The 21,471-nt window shown below is 51.3% G+C and overlaps 1 protein-coding gene across 1 annotated transcript in view; it reads right to left on the bottom strand.

Annotated features, from left to right (window-relative positions):
- klhl17 (kelch-like family member 17) overlaps positions 1-21,471 on the bottom strand; it is a 101,685-nt gene that overhangs the window by 72,587 nt on the left and 7,627 nt on the right. The gene's annotated exons all lie outside the window — the stretch shown is intronic.

The raw sequence follows: 21,471 nt of genomic DNA, 5'->3' as shown, positions 1-21,471 counted from the left end.
CAAAATGCAAAAATTAATTTACTTTTCTCTGTTTTTATTTTTGGAAATCATGCCACTCTTAAGCCGACAGCTAAACATCCTGGTGCTGTTAGAAATGCAAACATGTTAATGTATACACACACCATTCGGCAAACAGTGACTACTTTGCAAACTAAACAACAGAAGGTTAATCCAACGTCACAAAGAAGTACAGTCCCTGTTGTTGGACAAGGAAACACTATAGTCTTTCTGTCTCCCCAAGCAGCAGCTAGGTGAACATGCAGTTGATCTAAGGGGGGGGGGGGGGGGAAATATTGGCCCTATGAGCTGAAATAAGGAGAACCTCCGAATCGACTGATCAAAAGATGGATCCTTCAAACCCACCGGCACTTTCGGAATATGGAAGCAAAGCATTGCTTTTACACCTCATTGAATGGAAGGTGCTTTCAATATCCCACACATCCCGGACATACTCCCTTCCACCTTCTTCCGTCAGGAAAAAGGTACAAAAGTCTGAGGTCACGCACCAACCGACCCAATTAAAGTCTCCCCACAATGCAGGAGGAGGCCATTCGGCCCATCAAGTCTGCACCGACCGCAATCCCACCCATGCCCTATCCCCATAACCCGTAACAAAGACTCAAGAACAGCTTCTTCCCTGCTGCCATCAGACTTTTGAATGGTCCTACCACATATTGCGCTGATCTTTCTCAGCATCTTGGCTATGACAGCAACACAATATCCTGCACCCTCTCCTTTCCTTCTCCCCTATGTACTCTATGTACAATTCGATTTTCAAGTTTGCTGATGACACCACCGTAGTGGGTCGCATCTCAAACAATGACGAGACAGAGTACAGGAATGAGACAGAGAATCTGGTGAACTGGTGCGGCAACAATAATCTCCCCCTCAATGTCAACAAAATGAAGGAGATTGTCATCGACATCAGGAAGCATAAAGGAGAACATGCCCCTGTCTACATCAACGGGGACGCAGTAGAAATGGTCGAGAGCTTCAAGTTTTTAGGTGTCTAGATCCCAACAACCTTTCCTGGCCCCCCCATGCCGACACTATAGTTAAGAAAGCCCACCAACGCCTCTACTTTCTCAGAAGACTAAGGAAATTTGGCATGTCAGCTACGACTCTCACCACCTTTTACAGATGCACCATAGAAAGCATTCTTTCTGGTTGCATCACAGCTTGGTATGGCTCCTGCTCTGCCCAGGACGCAAGGAACTACAAAAGGTTGTGAATGTAGCCCAATCCATCACGCAAACCAGCCTCCCAACCATTGACTCTGTCTACACTTCCCGCTGCCTCGGGGAAAAGCAGCCAGCATAATCAAGGACCCCATGCACCCCGGACATTCTCTCTTCCACCTTCTTCCGTCAGGAAAAAGATACAAAAGTCTGAGGTCACGTACCAAATGACTTCTTCCCTGCTGCCGTCAGACGTTTGAATGGATCGACCTTGCATCTTTCTCTACACCCTAGCTATGAATGTAACGCTACATTCTGCACTCGCTCGTTTCCTTCTCTATGAACGGTATGCTTTGCATAGCGCGCAAGAAACAATACTTTTCACTGTATACTAATACATGTGACAATAATAAATCAAATCAAATCAATACTGAATAACAGCCTAGTTTATGCACTGCGCCCTTGGTGAGGCTCAGACCCAAGTCGACCGCACCAGTCACGTAACAACTGCTGAAAGAGTAAGAGAACTCCATGGGGCGAATTCTACAGTCCCGCCCTGCCACGGGAATCGGAGAGGGCGAGGGGAGGACCATGGAAAGGTCCATTTGACCTTGGGCGGGGTTTTCCGGGATCGGGGCGAGCGAGCCCGGAAAATCCCACCCCTATTAGGCTTCAAAAAGCACACGCTGTTACCTCAGCAACCAATTTTACAAAGAAAACAGCGACCCACTTCGATTCTGCAAGGGGACCACAGGGAGTGGATTAGTTCTACCCTGAACATGCAGGCAGAGGATCAGAGGACGTATCACTGAAATCACAGGTGAAGAAAGATGCTGCCTCTACGTTCCATGCGTTGGTCACACCAAGGCAACAACTGTGTACAATGTAAACAGAATCTTGCCAGAGTGAATCATATCTGAACATGTTCAGCTGAGTAGCAGCCAGCACTATGGGCAAGGCTAAGGGATATTCTAATCTGAGTCACCCAATAACATATGACAGTAATAACATCTTTAGTACGGTATTATGCTAAATGTCCAGAATTACATGCTATAATCCTCTTACCTAACTAATCTTCAATATTGAAAAACAAAAATGACATCCTGACAATTAGAACATTTAAGTGTAGAATTGGAGGATTGACAATTTATACAAAATAATACGGTATCAAACTCCCACTGGGAGGACAGGCTTTCCCTTTGACTCACCTAGTTTGCTCCCACTTGCTCAGCCCTGGGGGTCACACCCCGACCGTCAGCAGTGCTCCTTGCTGCTCTTTCAACCCCGCTACTACCACAGTGGGTTAGCACTGCTGCTTCACAGCGCCGGGGACCTGGGTTCGATTCCCGGCTTGGGTCACTGTCCGTGCGGAGTCTGCACGTTCTCCTCGTGTCTGCGTGGGTTTCCTCCGGGTGCTCCAGTTTCCTCCCACAGTCTGAAAGACGTGCTGGTTAGGCGCATTGACTCGAACAGGCGCCGGACTGTGGCGACTAGGGGAATTTCACAGTAACTTCATTGCAGTGTTAATGTAAGCCTTACTTGTGACTAATAAATAAACTTTAACGTTCACTTTACTACCAGTCAGGCAAATGCAGCAGGTACCCCACCACTGCAGAGACCCTTGAAGGTGTGTGGCAGCAAGGGCAGAACTTGCCTCCTGTCACCTGCGGGTGTTGCATGAAGTCTATGTTTTGATACAAAATAAATCCCTGACACTTACTCGAAAATCAACACGTAACAATTTAGTTATCTAACAGTGAACAAATTAACTAAACTATTAACTATTCCCAAATAAAACAAGATTCTAATGGTATGATGCTCAAATAAATACAATTCCCACTCATTAACAAAATAGAATTTAGTCACTCTCTCAATTACAACCAGGTTTTGTCTCTTCTGGAATATTCTGGACTTTCTTTGTTGATTCTTCTGTCTGGAACTTCTTTCTCTTCTTTGGTACCTTTGCTATCTAGATGGTGCTTACTCTTAAGACATAGATAAAGCTATGAGAGCCAGCGATTCTCTTGAGAGAGAGAGCCGAGAGCCATCTGGCAGATGGCAGTTGCTCTACCCCAGTTTGTCCCACTGCCCCCTTCTTTTATACTCATGATGATATATCAATATTTCCCACAATAGGATTGGTCTTAGGGTGTCAAAACCATCAGATTCAAATTTAATAAGTTCTTGGTATCTAAGTGCCTGATTCAAATTGATTGGTTAAATTCAAAAGCCTGTTGTCTTGGTAAAAGCTGCTGCTTGGCCTTTTGATACAAATGTTTCAGTTTGGGTTCTCTGTGTACTTGCATTTTAAATCTCTAAGCACAGAAAAAGCACCACCTTTTAATGGCACCACAAACACCAAATTCTAACTTTCTCCCAATCTATAATTACTCTGCCCGATGTCGCAACAGTTGGGGGCGACCCTGCCTGCAAACTTTAACGGTGACTTTGTGACACTGACCCCTTTTTGTGTCACACCCCTGTGAGGTTAGACTTTGCCATGTTCTGCCATTCAAACCAGCCGGTCAGAATATGAAGTGTGGGTTTTAAGACCATTACTGAGGCCATTACAGGGCGGCGCGGTGGCACAGTGGTTAGCACTGCTGCATCACGGCGCCAGGGACCCAGGTTCGATTCTGGCCTCGGGTCACTGTCTGTGCGGAGTTTGCTCGTTCTCCCCGTGTCTGCGTGGGTTTCCTCCGGGTGCTCCGGTTTCCTCCCACAGTCCAAAGATGTGCAGGTTAGGGTGGATTGGCCATGGCTAAATTGTCCTTTAGTATCCAAAGGTTAGGTGATGAGCCATGGTAAATGTGCAGGACTAGGAGGATAGGACAGGCAGTTGGGCCTGTGTAAGGTGTTCTTTTGGAGAGTCAGTGCAGACTCGATGGACTGAATGGCCTCCTTCTGCATTGTAGGGATTCTATGGTAAATCAGCTTCTCTTGGCATCCTTTGAGGATTTGTGGAATAATGACAGCAATGTCTCACTGCCCGACAATGCCTTTCAAAGTCAATGTATCGTATTTTGTTTGATGTCTCTCCTGTGAAGTGCTTTGAAATGTTTTATCATGTTAAAGCCGCAAGATAAATGAAAATAGTTGTTGTAGGGAACGGCACAGTGGTTAGCACTGCTGCCTCACAGCGCCAGGGACCCGGGTTCAATTCCAGCCTTGGGTCACTGTCTGTGTGGAGTTTGCACATTCTCCCCGTGTCTGCGTGGGTTTCCTCCGGGTGCTCCGGTTTCCTCCCACAGTTCAAAGATGTGCAGGTTAGGTGGATTGGCCATGCTAAATTGTCCCTTAGTGTCAGGGGGACTAGCAAGGTAGATACATGGGGTTATGGGGATAGGGCCGGGATGAGATTGTTAAGTTTAAGTTTATTTATTAGTGTCACAAGTAGACTTACTTTAACACTGCGATGAAGATACTGTGAAAATCCCCTAGTCGCCACACTCCGGTCGCTGTTCGGGTAACACTGAGGGAGAATTTAGCACGGCCAATGCACCCTAACCAGCACGTCTTTCAGACTGTGGGAGGAAACTGGAGCACCCGGAGGAAACCCACGCAGACACGAGGAGAACGTGCAGACTCCGCACAGACAGTGACCCGAGGCTGGAATCGAACCCGGGTCCCTGACGCTGTGAGGCAGCAGCGCTAACCACTGTGCCACCCTTGTTAGTGTAATGCCCTTGGAATGTTGTCGGTGCAGGCTTGATGGGCTGAATGGGCTCCTTCTGCACTGTCGGGATTCTATGATTCTATGAATTTGTCAGCCTCGGTTGTGTCATGTGGGGAAATAAGCAAATCTACAGACGAAGGAACCGCCTATTCCTGAAGAACACTTTAGAGCAAAGCTCAAGGACTCCTGGAGACTAGGTATTTCTGGGTTCAGTTACCCACTTCTCAATAATTTACTGCCCCTATGTACACAGAGTATGACAGGGAGTGTTAGCTAGAGAACGAACCCCACAAAAACGGTGGACTCTAAAGAGATTAAGCAATTCTCGCGGGCAAGTAGTTTTCTCGAACTCGGGTCTGCTATACAGTATCGTATCTTTGAACCAAGCCACCCAAATGTACAGCTGGAATTCCTTCCTTCTCTTTTGTGTCCTGAGTAGTGCCGATAGTTTAGTTTATTTGTTAGTGTCACAAGTAGGCTTACATTAACACGGCAATGAAGTTGCTGTGACAATCCCCTAGTCGCCACACTCCGGCACCTGTTTGGGTACACTGAGGGGCATTTTAGCACAGCCAATGCACCCTAACTAGCGCGGCTTTCAAACTGTGGGAGGAAACCGGAGCACCCGGAGGAAACCCACGCAGACACGGGGAGAATGTGCAGACTCCACACAGCCAGTGACCCAAGCCGGGAATCGAACCCAGGTCCCTGGCACTGTGAGACAGCGGCGCTAACCACTGTGCCACCCACAGTGCCGGATAAAATTCCATTAAAGGACTCCTGGAGACCAGGTATTTCTGGGTGGGGTTCAGTTGCCCCCTTCTCCATAATTTACAGACCCTATGTACACAGAGTATGACATGGAGTGTTAGCTAGAGAACGAACCCCACAAAAGCGGTGGACTCTAAAGAGATTAAGCAATTCTCGCGGGCGAGTAGGTTTCTCGAACTCTGATCTGCTGTACATCCAGAGGCGGGAAGAGGAGAAACAAAGCGGGCAGTGAATTGACAGGAACATATCCAAGATGCACCATGAAAACTAACACTCCCAGAGCCTTTGTTTCTCTCCAGAGAGAGCGCCATGGGAATGTACCTATCGGGCGAGCTGTTAAACCAAGGCCAATGCTGCCCGGTGTTGATTTGTTGTGGTTGATTTGCCGTCAGATGGATGTAAAGGATCCCTTGGCGTTATTTGAAGAGGAACACGCCCTCCCAGTGTCCGGGCTACAATTGATTCTTCCGTCAACACCTTCACAACGGGATTAAGTGAGTTGCAGGGTGCAAACTGGCTTCACGTAATAACCACACTTCAATACGAATTCATTGGCTGCGAAATACTTTAGGGATGTCCTCAAGGTGCTATATAAATGCAAGTCCATTGGTTCAATTCCTCCCCCGCCCCCCCCCGCACTTCATTCTGTCTTTCACCCTGATTCTATTTTACACTCTTAATAGATTGGGTCTGCATCCGGATTTGTCAGCTATCTGGGGGAAGAAATGTCAGGCAGAAGGTCAACGAAGGGGCACTGCACAGAAATGACTGAGATTGGGGGCTCGTAAAGAACAATTGATGCACTTTTGTCAGACAAGGGCATTAAAGTTCTTGGAGCCGAGATGGATCCAGATCAGTCATAACCTCACTGAATGGAGGACCATGGAATGGCTGAATGGCGTGTTCCTACTCCCCCATTGCGAATGAATATTAGCTCCTCAGCTTTGATTAAGACTCAATAAATATAAAGAGAGATTTTGCTTATTATCTGATTCATCATTATTCACATGAGCAGCACGGGTTAGGTCTGGTGATGTTTCTCCGCTGCCTATAAGTAGAAAACCAAAGTCGTTTCTTTCACTAAAGGGGAAAGATACAGAAAACTAAAGCCGGAATTTTACTGCCCCGTCCTCCGCGGGAATCGGAGCGGGCAAAGGGCGGATCACAGGAAGGTCCGTTGACCTCAGGCGGGATTTTACGGTTTCGGGACGAGCGAGGCTGGAAAATCCCGCCCTAATTCTCAAAAATTGTGGGTCCATCAGATTTTGATGCAGAGGCAACCGGGACTGGTTTTCCCCACACAGACACGGGGAGAACGGGCACTGTGCCGCCATGGTGGTTAAATAAAACCTGGGTTTCTAAATAGTGTAACAACACAAGGTTAAAGTCCAACAGGTTTATTTGGTAGCAAACGCCACTAGCTTTCGGAGCGCTGCTCCTTCGTCAGATCGTAGACGCTACGACAACGGATGAATGAACACCGCTCGACAATCACCAGGCAAGACTGTTCTCTTCCTGTTGGGGAACACTTCAGCGGTCACGGGCATTCGGCCTCTGATATTCGGGTAAGCATTCTCCAAGGCGGCCTTCACAACACACGACAGCGCAGAATCGCTGAGCAGAGACTGATAGCCAGGTTCCGCACACATGAGGACGGCCTCAACCGGGATCTTGGGTTCATGTCACACTATCTGTAACTCCCACAACTTGCCTGGACTTGCAAAGTTTCACCAGCTGTCCTGTCTGGAGACAATACACATCTCTTTAACCTGTGCTCATGCTCCCTCCACTCACATTGTCTGTACCTTTAAGACTTGATTAGCTGTAAAGACTCGCATTCCAATCATAGAAACCCTGCAGTGCAGAAGGAGACCATTGGGCCCATCGAGTCTGTACCGACCACAATCCCACCCAGGCCCTACCCCCACATATTTACCCACCAATCCCTCTAACCTACGCATCTCAGGGGCAATTTTAACCTGGCCAATCAACCTAACCCGCACATCTTTGGACTGTGGGAGGAAACCGGAGCACCCGGTGGAAACCCACGCAAACACGAGGAGAATGTGCAAACTCCACACAGACAGTGACCCGAGCCGGGAATCGAACCCGGGACCCTGGAGCTGTGAAGCAGCAGTGCTAACCACTGTGCTACCGTGCCGCCCAATCATTATTCATTATTCTGTAAATTGAGTTTGTGTCTTTATATGCCCTGTTTGCTGTGTATGAGCAGACCTCCCACTCACCTGACGAAGGAGCAGCGCTCCTAAAGCTAGTGGCATTTGCTACCAAATAAACCTGTTGGACTTTAACCTGGTGTTGTGAGACTCCTTACTGTGTTTACCCCAGTCCAATGCCGGCATCTCCACATCATTTCTAAATAATGATCATGACACAACTTTAAATGTCATCGATTAGACCTCACTGGAGTATTGTGAAGAATTCTTGGTACCACACTCCAGGGAAGATGCATAGGCTTTAGAAAGGATGTGAGGGATGTTTACCAGGAAAGAGGGCTTTCAGCTATGAGAGGTCGGAAAAAGTTCATCCGGTTTTCCTTGAAATGAAGATAATGAAGAGGTCATCTGGTAGAGATTCCCAAGATGATTCCTGGGGTGATGGGATTGTTGTGTGAGGAGAGATTGGATCGACTGGACCTGTATTCAGAGGAGCTGAGGAGAATGAGAGGAGATCTCTTGAAATGTACACAATGCTGACAGTCTCAGAAGACTGAGGAAATTTGACATGTCAGCTACGACTCTCACCAACTTTTACAGATGCACCATAGAAAGCATTCTTTCTGGCTGTATCACAGCTCGGTATGGCTCCTGCTCTGCCCAAGACCGCAAGAAACTACAAAAGGTCGTGAACGTAGCCCAATCCATCACGCAAACCAGCCTCCCATCCATTGACTCTGTCTACACTTCCCGCTGCCTCAGCAAAGCAGCCAGCATAATTAATAAGGACCCCTCGCACCCCGGACATTCTCTCTTCCACCTTCTTCCTTCGGGAAAAAGATACAAAAGTCTGAGGTCAGGTACCGACCGACTCAAGAACAGCTTCTTTCCTGCTGCTGTCAGACTTTTGAATGGACCTACCTCGCATTAAGTTGATCTTTCTCTACACCCTAGCTATGACTGTAACACTACATTCTGCACTCTCTCGTTTCCTTCTCTATGAACGGTATGCTTTGTCTGTATAGCGCGCCAGAAACAATACTTTTCACTGTATACTAACACATGTGACAATAATAAATCAAATCAAATCAAAAAGTGCTGGACAGACTGGATGCAGGAATGATGGCCGGGATTCTCCCAGATTCGCGTGAAAATGGGAGTAACTCCCGCTGGTTTTTTCAGGGTGGCTTTCAGATTGAATCTCTGTGTGTCACAGAGTGCGCTAGCGGATTCCCTCGGTAAATCAGGGGGTGGGGCCTATTCCCGCTGGAAAGGCCGGCAGCATAGCGCTGAGCTGCCCACTGCACATGCTCCGATCTGTCAGCACGGAGATCGGCGCATGCGCGGTAGCCCCACACTGCCGGCTTCCCGATCGCTGGCCAGCCCCGCAACCCCCCATCGCTGGCCTTCTGACCTCTCCGCACCCTCCGATCACTGGCCTCTTGGGCCTCACCGGGCAAGCCCCGATGCCCCCACTCCCTGGCCAGACCCCATCTTCCCAACCTCTCCCCCTTCCCCCCGCCCCCACCAATCGGTTAGCCCCAATCTCCCCGAGCCCCCCAATTCAGACATTCCTGCCCCCACCTGAATGGTCAGCCCCGATCGCCATCCTCCTTCCCTCTGCCACCGATCCTGAATGCAAAGTGGCAGCTGGACCCCCAACCAGTCACCCCCCCCCCCCCCCCGCTGCCAACAACAGGCCCTGCCCCCAATAGGCCCCGCCTCTCTGTCCCCTCCCCCTTGGCACTGCCCGATGCCCATTGGGCAGCACCCTGGCCTCCTGAGGGGGGGGCCTCAATGACCTTTCTTCACTCCAGCGGGGTCAGCCGCCTAATCCATGTTAGTGGGGAGCAGTTGTAAACCACTCTTGGCCGGGGTGGGGGTGGTGGTGGCGGGGGGAGGAGGGGGGGGGGGGGGGTTGCGGTGTGTGTGCCCAACAGGAAGTCTGTGAAATGGCCCATTGCGGGCTGGGAGATTCGCCCCCGATGTGGGGGGCGGGGGGGGATGCATTTAACAAGGAACATGGATATTTAAGCTTGAACATTGTGAAGTTACCAAAGCGTTATAGCGGTTATTTATTAACCAACCTCTCGGTCTAAACCTGAGCTTTAAGGAAAGGAAACCATTGTCTTTAAGTGGCGTATTGCCCGTTACATTGAATCATCTTAAAGCATTTTACACAGTGGATAATCTCAGGGTTAAAATCAGGCTCTGTGCCTCTTCGAAGATAAGACTCATCTTGAGTCACAAAGTCTCATCTTTGACTCAATGTTAATACTCTCGACTCTGAGTCAGAAGGTTCAGGATTCAAGTCCCACTCATAAGGATTTAAGAGAAAGGAGGTGTAGGCCATTCGGCCCCTTGGGCCTGCTCCATCATTCAGTAAGATCATCTTCCACCTTCTCACGCTACCCCCTTAGTACCCAAAACTTCTCGATATCGCTCCTGGGTTGACTCAGTATACAAAGCCTCTCCACGTGACACAATTCTGAAGCTTTGCACGTGAAGAAGTTTCTCCTCATCGGAATCCAAAGTAACTGGCCTTTATCCTGAGGCTGCGACTATTTGGCTGGGAGAAACTTCCCCCCCCGCGTCCAGCATGCCAAGTCCCAAAAGTTATACACGGGGTTATTGGGATAGGGTAGAGTGAGGAACCCGGGTGGGATGCCCTTTCAGGGAGTTGGTGCAGACTCGATGGGCCGAGTAGCCTCCTTCTGGAGTGTAGGGATCCTATGAGTTGAGATGGTACAGTGGAGGTTCAGTAGGTTCGTCTCTGGGGATGAGGGTTGTCCTCTGATGAGAGGCTGGGTCTTTAATCTCTGCAGTTTGGAAGAATAAAAGCTATCTCATCCAAAGATTCAAGATTCTGAAGGGGCTGGGCAGGGTAGATACGGAGAGGATGTTTCTTCTGGCTGGGCGGTCTAGACCAAAGGGACATAGGACGGCCCACCCGCGCTGGGATTCTCCAGTCCTGGTGCAGCCAATGGAGATTCGGCTCAGCGCAAAATTCTCCGTTCTTGCTGGGAGGGAACAAGATTGGAGAATTCTGGCCATAATCTCAGGATCAAGGAGTGCTCATTTCAGGCTGAGATGAGAAGAAATTCCTTCACTCAAAGGGTTGCGGAGCTTTGGAATTCTCTACGCCAGAGGGTCGCGGTTGTGCCACCACTGAATGTATCTAAGGCAGAGAGGGGCTAGCCTCCCAGAGAAATATGGGAAGCAGGTGAGAAAGTGTAGCTTCATTTTGAAAGATGTAAACTTGTAAATGTTGATGTTCACCATAGAAACCCTACAGTGCAGAAAGAGACCATTCGGCCCGTCGAGTCTGCACCGACAACAATCCCACCCAGGCCCTATCCCCGTATCCCTACATATTTACCTGCTAATCCCTCTAACCCTCATATTTACCCACTAATCCCTCTAATCTACGCATCCCGGGACACTAAGGGGCAATTTAGCTTGGCCAATCAACCTAACCCGCACATCTTTAGACTGAGAAGAAAAGGAAAGCGCACAAAAGGTTTAGAGAGCTTGGCGAAGATAGGGATCTAGATGAGTATACGGCTTGTAGGAAGGGACTAAAGAAGGAAATTAGGAGAGCCAGAAGGGGTCACGAGAAGGCCTTGGCAAGTAGAATTAAGGAAAACCCTAAGGCGTTCTATAAATATGTGAAGAGTAAAAGGATGAGACGTGAAGGAATAGGGCCTATAAAAGGTGGAGGTGGGAAAATCAGTACGGAACCAGTAGAAATGGCAGAGGTGCTTAATGAGTATTTTGCCTCGGTTTTCACAGAGGAGAAGGACATGGGTGGATGTACTGTGGGCTTGCTGTGGACTGAAAAGATTGAGTATGTGGACTTTAACAAAGAGGTTGTGCTGGAATCTTTGAATGGCATCAAGATAGACAAGTCGCTGGGTCCGGATGGGATGTACCCCAGGTTACTGTGGGAGGCGAGGGAAGAGATTGCAGAGCCTCTGGCGATGATCTTTGCGTCGTCGATGGAAACGGGAGAGGTGCCGGAGGATTGGAGGATTGCGGATGTGGTTCCTATTTTCAAGAAGGGGAATAGGGATAGCCCAGGAAATTACCGACCGGTGAGTCTAACCTCAGTGGTTGGTAAGCTGATGGAGAAGATCCTGAGGGACAAGATTTATGAGCATTTAGAGAGGTTTAGTATGCTCAAGAATACTCAGCATGGCTTTGTCAAAGGCAGATCGTGCCTTACGAGCCTGGTGGAGTTCTTCGAAAATGTGACTAAACACATTGACGAAGGGAAAGCGGTAGATGTGGTTTATATGGATTTTAGCAAGGCGTTCAATAAGGTCCCCCATGCAAGGCTTCTCGAAAAATGGAGAGGGCATGGGATCCAAGGGGCTGCTGCCCTGTGGATCCAGAACTGGCTTGCCCAAAGGAGGCAGAGAGTGTGTATAGATGGGTCTTTTTCTAATTGGAGCTCGGTCACCAGTGGTGTGCCCCAGGGATCTCTTCTGGGACTCTTGCTGTTTGTCATTTTCATAAATGACCTGGATGAGGAAGTGGAGGGATGGGTTGGTAAGTTTGCCGACGACACGAAGGTTGGTGGGGTTGTGGATAGTCTGGAGGGATGTCAGAAGTTACAGAGGGATATAGATAGGATGCAAGACTGGGCGGAGAAGTGGCAGCTGGACTTCAACCCAGATAAATGCGTAGTGGTCCATTGTGGCAGGTCGAATGGGATGAAGGAGTACAATATAAAGGGAAAGACTCTTAGTACGATAGAGGATCAGAAGGACCTTGGGGTCCGGGTCCATAGGACTCTAAAATCAGCCCCGCAGGTGGAGGAGGTGGTTAAGAAGGCGTATGGTGTGCTGGCCTTTATCAATCGAGGGATTGAGTTTAGGAGTCCGGGGATAATGATGCAGCTATATAAGACCCTCGTCAGACCCCACTTGGAGTACTGTGCTCAGTTCTGGTCGCCTCATTACAGGAAGGATGTGGAAAAGATTGAAAGGGTGCAGAGGAGATTTACAAGGATGTTGCCTGGATTGAGTGGCATGCCTTATGAGGATAGGCTGAGGGAGCTCGGTCTTTTCTCCTTGGAGAGACGTAGGATGAGAGGAGACCTAATAGAGGTATATAAGATGTTGAGAGGCATAGATCGGGTGGACTCTCAGAGGCTTTTTCCCAGGGTGGAAATGGCTGCTACGAGAGGACACAGGTTTAAGGTGCTGGGGGGTAGGTACAGGGGAGATGTTAGGGGGAAGTTTTTCACACAGAGGGTGGTGGGCGAGTGGAATCGGCTGCCATCAGTGGTGGTGGAGGCAAACTCAATAGGATCTTTTAAGAGACTCCTGGATGAGTACATGGGACTTAATACGATGGAGGGTTATAGGTAGGCCTAAAAGGTAGGGATATGTTCGGCACAACTTGTGGGGCCGAAGGGCCTGTTTTGTGCTGTAGTTTTCTATGTTTCTATGAATCTTTGGATTCAGATTTGGATATATTCGTACAAGAAACACAAAAAGTTAATATGTATGCAAGTCTCGGTCACGTACTAACTGGCTCAAGAACAGCTTCTTCCCTGCTGCCATCAGACTTTTGAATGGACTTACCTCGCATTAAGCTGACCTTTCTGTACACCCTAGCTATGACTGTAACACTACACTCTGCACCCTCTCCTTTCCTTCTGCCCTATGTACTCTATGAATGGTATGCTTTGTCTGTATAGCACGCAAGAAACAATACTTTTCACTGTATACTAATACATGCAACAATAATAAATCAAATTAAAACAAGCAATTAAGAAGGCAAGTGACATGTGGGCCTTTACACGAAGGGGTTTGGAAACCTAAGATTAGCCATGACCACATTAAATGGAAGGGCAGATTAGATGGGCTGAATGGTCTTCTCCTGCTCCTAAAGTAAAAAGTTTGTTTATTCGTCACAAGTAAGGCTTACATTAACACTGCAATGAAGTTACTGTGAAATTCCCCTAGTCGCCACATTCCGGTGCCTGTTCAGGTCAATGCATCTAACCAGCACGTCTTTCAGACTGTGGGAGGAAACCGGAGCACCCAGAGGAAACCCACGCAGACATGGGGAGAACGTGCAAACTCCACACAGACAGTGACCCACGTCGGGAATCGAACCCAGGTCCCTGGCGCTCTGAGGCAGCAGTGCTAACCACTGTGCCACCGTGCCGCCCAATCTCACAAGACTTTCCAATCTCACTCTCTTTCTCCCCAAGTTTCGTAACTAGCTATTTATATTCTGCCCGTCTGTACTTCTCTATGTGGCGTTTTTTGGGTTTTTTTTTCCCTAAGTCTCCAGACCGAGAGGCTTCTCCCGAGCATCCAGTAGATATCTCTTGTGTTAACAAAGCTTTATGGTGAGATGTCAAATTAGGCTCCGTTTGCCACCATTTTGAAGAAGAGCAGGAGAGCCCTCCCTGTGTCTTGACCAATATTTATCCTTCAATCAGCATAATTCACACTAGATAACAATTCCATTTCTACAAAGTCTCATCAAATATGAAATCCATACATTTGGGTCCACGATGAATGCAGTTTTTATATGCTCTGCTGGGATCTTGCTGTGCATAAAATGGCTGCCATGTCCCCCTCCAAACCCTTCATTAGCTGCAAAAGTCTGAATGACGGGGATGTGAAAGGCCCTATAGAAATGCAAATTATTTCCGAATGACAATTGGAAAAAAGAGAGAGACCATCCTATCAAATAGAACAAAAACACCCGGGATATTTCATCACCGGATCCTTCGGAAAAGCGTAACAGTTGCTATCTGTTCAATGCGTTCCAATAACTCTCAGGGTCAGAGGAGGTGGCCTTGGGTCTGAGGAACAAATATAGCTGGTGTTCCCGAATTCCCAATCATAGAACAGAATAAAATCCCTACAGTGCAGAAGGAGGCCACTCGGCCCATCGAGTCTGCATCGACCACAATCCCACCCAGGCCCCATTCCCATAACCCTCCATATTTGCCCCGCTAATCCCCCGACACTGAGGGAGAATTTAGCATGGCCAATCGACCTCACCCGCACATCTTTGGAGTGTGGGAGGAAACCGGAGCACCCGGAGGAAACCCACGCAGACACGGGGAGAAAGCATTTCCAGCTTCACCACTGGGGGGGGGGGTAAAATTTCAAATATTAACGTTAGCACATTGGCGCGGCAGCTTTCATGTTGTATCTGACCACACTATCGTTGACCTGGGAATGCCCCGATACTGACACCGTTATTTTGGGTTTTTTGCCTGTTACTTATCGCTAATTCCCCAGTGTCACAGAAGCGTACGTTGCCAGACGCAAGAAGCCTATGTACGCAGTCACTGTAAGAGTGATCCCAGAATAGGATAAAGAGTCGCCTTCATGACCATGCAGAGAGGGGAGTCATGGGCTGAAACCTAGCAGACACCAATAGAAACAGAGGCAAGGTGTGAAACAGAGCAGAGGAAACCGGTTGCGGAAAGCAGACAGAAAGCGTCAACATCAGAACTACACTCACAGGAGAAAAGTGAGAAGTCTCACAACACCCAGGTTAAAGTCCAACAGGTTTATTTGTAATCACGAGCATTCGGCACTGCTCCTTCATCAGGTGACCCAGGTGATGATGGAGCAGCGCTCTGAAAGTTCGTGCTACCAAATAAACCTGTTGGACTTTAATCTGGTGCTGTGCGACTGCTTACTGTGCCCCACCCCAATCCAACGCCGGCATCTCCGCATCACAGGAGAAAAGACAAGACATTTATCCAATGACATTGAGTAATTAAACTATGAAACTCTAATGCATTTGGCACAGTGGTTAGCGCTGCTGCCTCACAGCTCCAGGGACCCGGGTTCGATTCTCGGTTTGGGTGACTGTGCGGAGTCTGCACCTTCTCCCCGTGTCTGCGTGGGTTTCCTCCGGGTGCTCCGGTTTCCTCCCACAGTCCGAAGATATGCGTGTTAAGCTGATTGGCCATGCAAAATTGCCCCTTAGTGTCCCGGGATGCGTAGGTTAGAGGGATTAGCGGGGTAAATATGTGGGGTGAAGGGGATAGGGCCTGGGTGGGATTGATGTTGGTGCAGACTCGATGGGCTGAATGGCTCCTTCTGCACTGTAGGGATTCTATATTTATATCTAAATGTGTCTGGTGTTGTTCACATTCCGACCCATTCCTTTTTTCTTATTCATTCGTGGGACATGGGCGTCGCTGGCTGGGCCAGCATTTATTGCCCATCCCTAGTTGCCCCTTGAGAAGATGGTGGTGAGCTGCCATCTTGAATCGCCGCTGTCCACGTGTTGTGGGTTGACCCACAATGCCGTTAGGGAGGGAATTCCAGGATTTGGACCCAGCGACTGCGAAGCAACGGCCGATATATTTCCAAGGGCGGCACGGTGGCACAATGCCCAGCACTGCTGGCTCACAGCACCAGGGACCCAGGTTCAATTCCTTGGGACACTGCCTGCGTGGAGTTTGCACGTTCTCCCCGTGTCTGCGTGGGTTTCCTCCGGGTGCTGCGGTTTCTTCGCACAGTCCAAACCATGTGCTGGTTAGGGTGCATTGGCCATGCTAAATTCGCCCTCAGTGTAACCCGAAGAGGCACCGGAGTGTGGCGAGTAGGGGATTTTCACAATAACTTCATTGCATTGTTAATGTAAGCCTACTTGTGACTAATAAATAAACTTTAACTAAAGTCAGCATGGTGAGTGGCTTGGAGGCGAGCTTTCAGGTGGTGGTGTTCCCATCTATTTGCTGCCCTTATCCTTCGAGATGGACGTGGTGGTGGGTTTGGACTGGACAGTTTGATGATAAAACCACTGTTTATGCGGTCAATCTAATATTTCCTCCGTGTTTTTTGTTCCTTCTTATTTATAGACTCCTGTTCCCCGGGTAACAGAGTGGGTATATATATGGCCTCTGTTGGAATGCTACCAGTGCTATATTGTGGCTGGTCATTGGGAAGTGTCTGAGGGGAGCTGGCGTGGGCTTCTCTCACATTTCGCCTACATTATCATCATCACAATGTCAGGTGTGCTGACAACACCCGGCTCCACCTGGCCTCCACCCTCCTGATCCCTCTCCAACCCCCTCCATCCCCCGCCACACCCCTCTACCCCCACCAACCCCCTCCACCCCCCTGGACCCCTGCCACCCCCTGGACCCCTGCCACCCCCTGGACCCTTGCACCCCCCTGGACCCCTGCAACCCCCCTGGACCCCCGCCACCCCCCTCCGCCCCCCTGGACCCCCGCCATCCCCCTCCGCCCCCCTGGACCCCCCGCCCACCCCAATCCACCCCCCTGGACCCCCCCCCACCCCACTCCACCCCCCTGCCACCCCACTCCACCCCCTTGGACCCCTCTCCACCCCCTGGACCCCCATCACCCCTCTCCACCCCCCCCGCCACCCCTCTGGACCCCCACCACCTCTCTCCACCCCTCTGGACATCCATCACCCCTCTCCACCCACTTGGACCCCCGCCACGCCTTTCCACCCCACTGGACCCCCGCCACCCCTTTCCACACCCCTGGACCCCTGCCACCCTTCTCCACCCTCCTGGACCCCCGCCACCCCTCTCCACCCCTCTGGACCCCCATCATCCCTCTCCACCCCCCTGGACCCCCGCCACCCCTCTTCACCCCCCTGGACCCCCCGCCACCCCTCTCCACCCCCCTGGACCCCCGCCACTCCTCTCCACCCCCCTGGACCCCCCTGCCACCCCTCTCGACCCCCCTGGACCCCCCCCGCCACCACTCTCCACCCCCCTGGACCCCCGCCACCCCTCTGGACCCCCCGGCCACACCTTACCACCCTCCTGGACCCCCACCACTCCTCTCCACCCCCCTGGACCCCCCACCACCCCCCTGGACCCCCCACCACCCCCCTGCACCGTCTGATTCTCATGCTGCTTCTTTCACATTCACACTGCACAAGTCAAAACTTTCCTTCAATTAAACGTTCATCGTCTTCAATCTCAGCCACAAACTCCATACTGTCTCTCAGACAATGAAGTTGAACCAGACTGTTCACAACCTCCGGGTTGCAGTTACACCTCCCCGTCTCAGTGTCATATTTACCCCCCTGCCCCGCTCATCTAGATGAGTCTCTGACCACCTCTCTCCGCAATCGGAAAGACCGCCTATTTCCACCTCTGTGGCATCACCCAGTTCTGAACCTGCCTCAGCTCATCTGCTGGGTGAGGAACCCTCACCCAGACCTCTGCTACCTTTAGACTTGACTCTCCTGGCTGACCTGCCATCTTCCACCTCCCCTGTCTCTCCCCGCCCCCCCACCCCTCCTGGGCCGCCTCCCCCAACCTTGAACTCCTTCAAAATTGTTGCCTGTATCCTGACTCATCCCTAATTCCACTCAGAATCACCTCTGTAATCGCTGACTTACGTTGGCTCCTGGCCTGGTAACACCTCGATTTTAAAATCTGCATCTCCTTTCCAAATCTCTCCGTGGCTCCTCAGCTTTGATACTTCCTCCAGCCCTACACTGGGATCTCTACCCACCTCCAATTCGGAATTCTTTTTGCGCATTCCCAATTTCCATCGCTCCACCACTGGTGGCCGTGCCTTCAACAACCTATGGAAGGCACAGTGGTTAGCACTGCTGCCTCGCAGCTCCAGGGACCCGGGTTCAATTCCAGCCTGGGGTGACTGTCAGTCTGGAGTTTGCACGTTCTCCCAGTGTCTGCGCGGGTCTCCTTCGGATGCTCCGGTTTCCTCCCACAGTCCAAAGATGTGCAGGTTAGGTGGGTTGGCCATGCCAAATTGCCCCTACGTGTCCCAAGATGTGTAGGTTAGGTGGATTAGCTAAGGGAAATTTTCGGGGTGCAGGGATAGGGCAGGGGAGAGGCTCTGGGTAAGATACTCCATCAGGGACAGTCGGTGCAGACTCAATGGGCTGAATGGCCTTCTTCTGCACCGTAGGGATATTATGGGAGGAATTCTCTCTCCGTGCTGGTCTAAAAGCTGGAAATTCCTGCCTGATGGTCAGTGGGGTTTCACATTCTCCACAACTCACCCGCTAAAATTCCAGTGGTGAGCGGGATGGGAAAATTCCGGCCTATGATTCTCTGAACCTAGGCCCTGAATTCTACAATTCCCTTCCTTTCTCTCTCCTCCTTTGAGGCATTCCTTTTTGACCAAGTCTTTCTCCGCCTGTCCTTTTAACCACTGCCGCTCTCGGCATTTCCAGGATATTTTGGGATTCTACCCAATGCAGTACAGAAGTCACTCTCCCTCAGGCCCTCTCTCTACCTCCTCTAATTTCCCCTTTCCCCCCCCGCCACGTACCCCACAAACAAAAGAACTCCCCCTTTTCCTTTTCTACCCCCCACACAAGTCCCCCCCCCACCCCCACCGTCCACCACTCCACACAAATAAAAGAAAAACATGAATAAAAATGGAAAAGCTCCAGGGGACAAGAAGACAACAAGCCACAATACAAGGACAAGGCATCTCAAGGGGGAACAAATGTTGGACGTGAGACGAATCATAAGTGGCAGATCAAGAGGGAAAAAGGGGACCTGCCCTCTCTCTGTCCGACCCCAAAATCCTGATGTGGATTGTTGTCAAATATTGTTCGATAAGGCTCCTGCGAAGCATCTCGAGATGTTTCACGATATTAAAAGGTGCTATATCAGTGCAAGTTGTTGTCCCAACCATTTTCCCTGTTGAAACAACTCACATTCGCTCCACATTCCACAGCCTGGCTTGTTAGACTCTCTGCGTTCGGGGGGGGGGGGGAACTCCGCGCCGGGAGGGGGGCTCCGCGCTGGGAGGGGGGGCTCCGCGCCGGGAGGGGGGCTCCGCGCCGGGAGGGGAGGCTCCGCGCCGGGAGGGGAGGCTCCGTGCCGGGAGAGGTGGGGGGGCTCCACGCCAGGAGGGGGGGCTCTGCACCGGGTGGGGGGCTCCGTGCCGGGAGGGGTGGGGGGGCTCCGTGCCGGGAGGGGGGGCTCCGTGCCGGGAGGGGTGGGGGGGCTCCACGCCGGGTGGGGGGGCTCCGTGCCGGGAGGGGGGGCTCCGCGCCGGGTGGGGGGGCTCCACGCCGTTGGGTCTCGCCTCCATGCTGGGGGGGGGTTCCGCACCTGGGGGCGGGGGGGGGGGGGGGGGGGGGGGAGTGGGAGTGGGAGGGGAGACTCTGCGCCCGGGGGAGGAGGCGGGGGGGGAAAACTCCCAGTGCTGGGGGGGGGGGAAAGGACTCTCTGTGCCGGGGCGGGGGGGGGGCGCTCTCTCTGTGCTGGGGGGGGGGGGGGGGGGCACGACGGGACTCTGTGCTGGGGAAGGGTGGGGGGAGGGGGGGACTCTCTGTGCCAGGAGTGGCGGGGGGGGGGACTCTCTGTGCCGGGGGGAGGAGGGGGACTCTCTGTGCCCAGGAGGGGGGTACACTCTGTGCCCGAGGGGAGGGGGGGACTCTCTGTGCCCGAGGGGTGGGGGGGGGACTCTCTGTGCTGGGGGGGGGGGGGGGGGGGGGGGGAGGGGGGGGGGAACGACTCTCTGTGCTGACGGGGTACTCTGTCCTGGGGTGGAGAGTGGGCGGTCTCTGTGCTATGGTGGGGGGTATTCTTTGTGCTGGGTGGGGCTCTCTGTGCTTGCGGGGGGGACTCTCTATCCTGGAGGGCTTCTACCTGTGATAAATCTCTATGAAATGTACCTGCGCAACACAAAGGAAGGCACGTCACTTTCTAACTTGTGCAGCCCACGTGAGCCCATTAAAGTAAATTACGGTCGGTCGGAAGGCCCTCACTGTTCTGCCGTTACATTATGTTTCCCAGGCTTAAGGACAGAGAACGGCACAGTGTGTCGCACAATTTGGGGCGGCACGGTAGCACAGTGGTTAGCACTGCTGCTTCACAGCTCCAGGGTCCCGGGTTCGATTCCCGGCTCGGGTCACTGTCTGTGTGGAGTTTGCACATTCTCCTCGTGTCTGCGTGGGTTTCCTCCGGGTGCTCCGGTTTCCTCCCACTGTCCAAAGATGTGCGGGTTAGGTTGATTGGCCAGGTTAAAAATTGCCCCTTAGAGTCCTGAGATGCGTAGGTTAGAGGGATTAGCGGGTAAATATGTGAGGGTAGGGCCTGGGTGGGATTGTGGTCGGTGCAGACTCGATGGGCCGAATGGCCTCCTTCTGCACTGTAGGGTTTCTATGATTCTATGATAAATAAGCTTGGAGTCTCTGGCAATTCTGATACTTCCCAAACATCAATTGCTTTGGTGTCTTTGAGCAAGAATGGCAGAGTAATCTCTGGCAGAGTAACCGGTGGCACTGTGGTTAGCACTGCTGCTCCAAACCGCCAGGGATCCGGGTTCGATTCCAGCCTCAGGTCACTGTCTGTGTGGAGTTCGCACATTCTCCCCGTGTTTGCGTGGGTTTCCTCCGGGTGCTCCGGTTTCCTCCCACAGTCCGAAAGATGTGCGGGTTAGGTGGATTGGCCATTCTTAGTTGCTAAATAAGTGTCAGGGTGACTAGCGGGGTAAATACGTGGGATTACGGGGATAGGGCCTGGGTGGGATTGTAATCAGCGAGGATTCGATGGGCCGACTAGCCTTCTGCACTGTAGGGATTCTATGATTCACTGAAACTCCACTGCAGTCTGGAGGGAGTGCTGCACTGTTGAAGGCGTCCTCTTTTGGATCGGATGCTAAACCCAGACATCCGTCTCAGGTGGTGGAAGATTTTGTGGCAC

This window comes from Mustelus asterias, chromosome 22, assembly GCF_964213995.1.
Source record: "Mustelus asterias chromosome 22, sMusAst1.hap1.1, whole genome shotgun sequence".
Taxonomy (NCBI): domain Eukaryota; kingdom Metazoa; phylum Chordata; class Chondrichthyes; order Carcharhiniformes; family Triakidae; genus Mustelus; species Mustelus asterias.
This window is presented reverse-complemented; position numbering and strand designations above follow the sequence as displayed.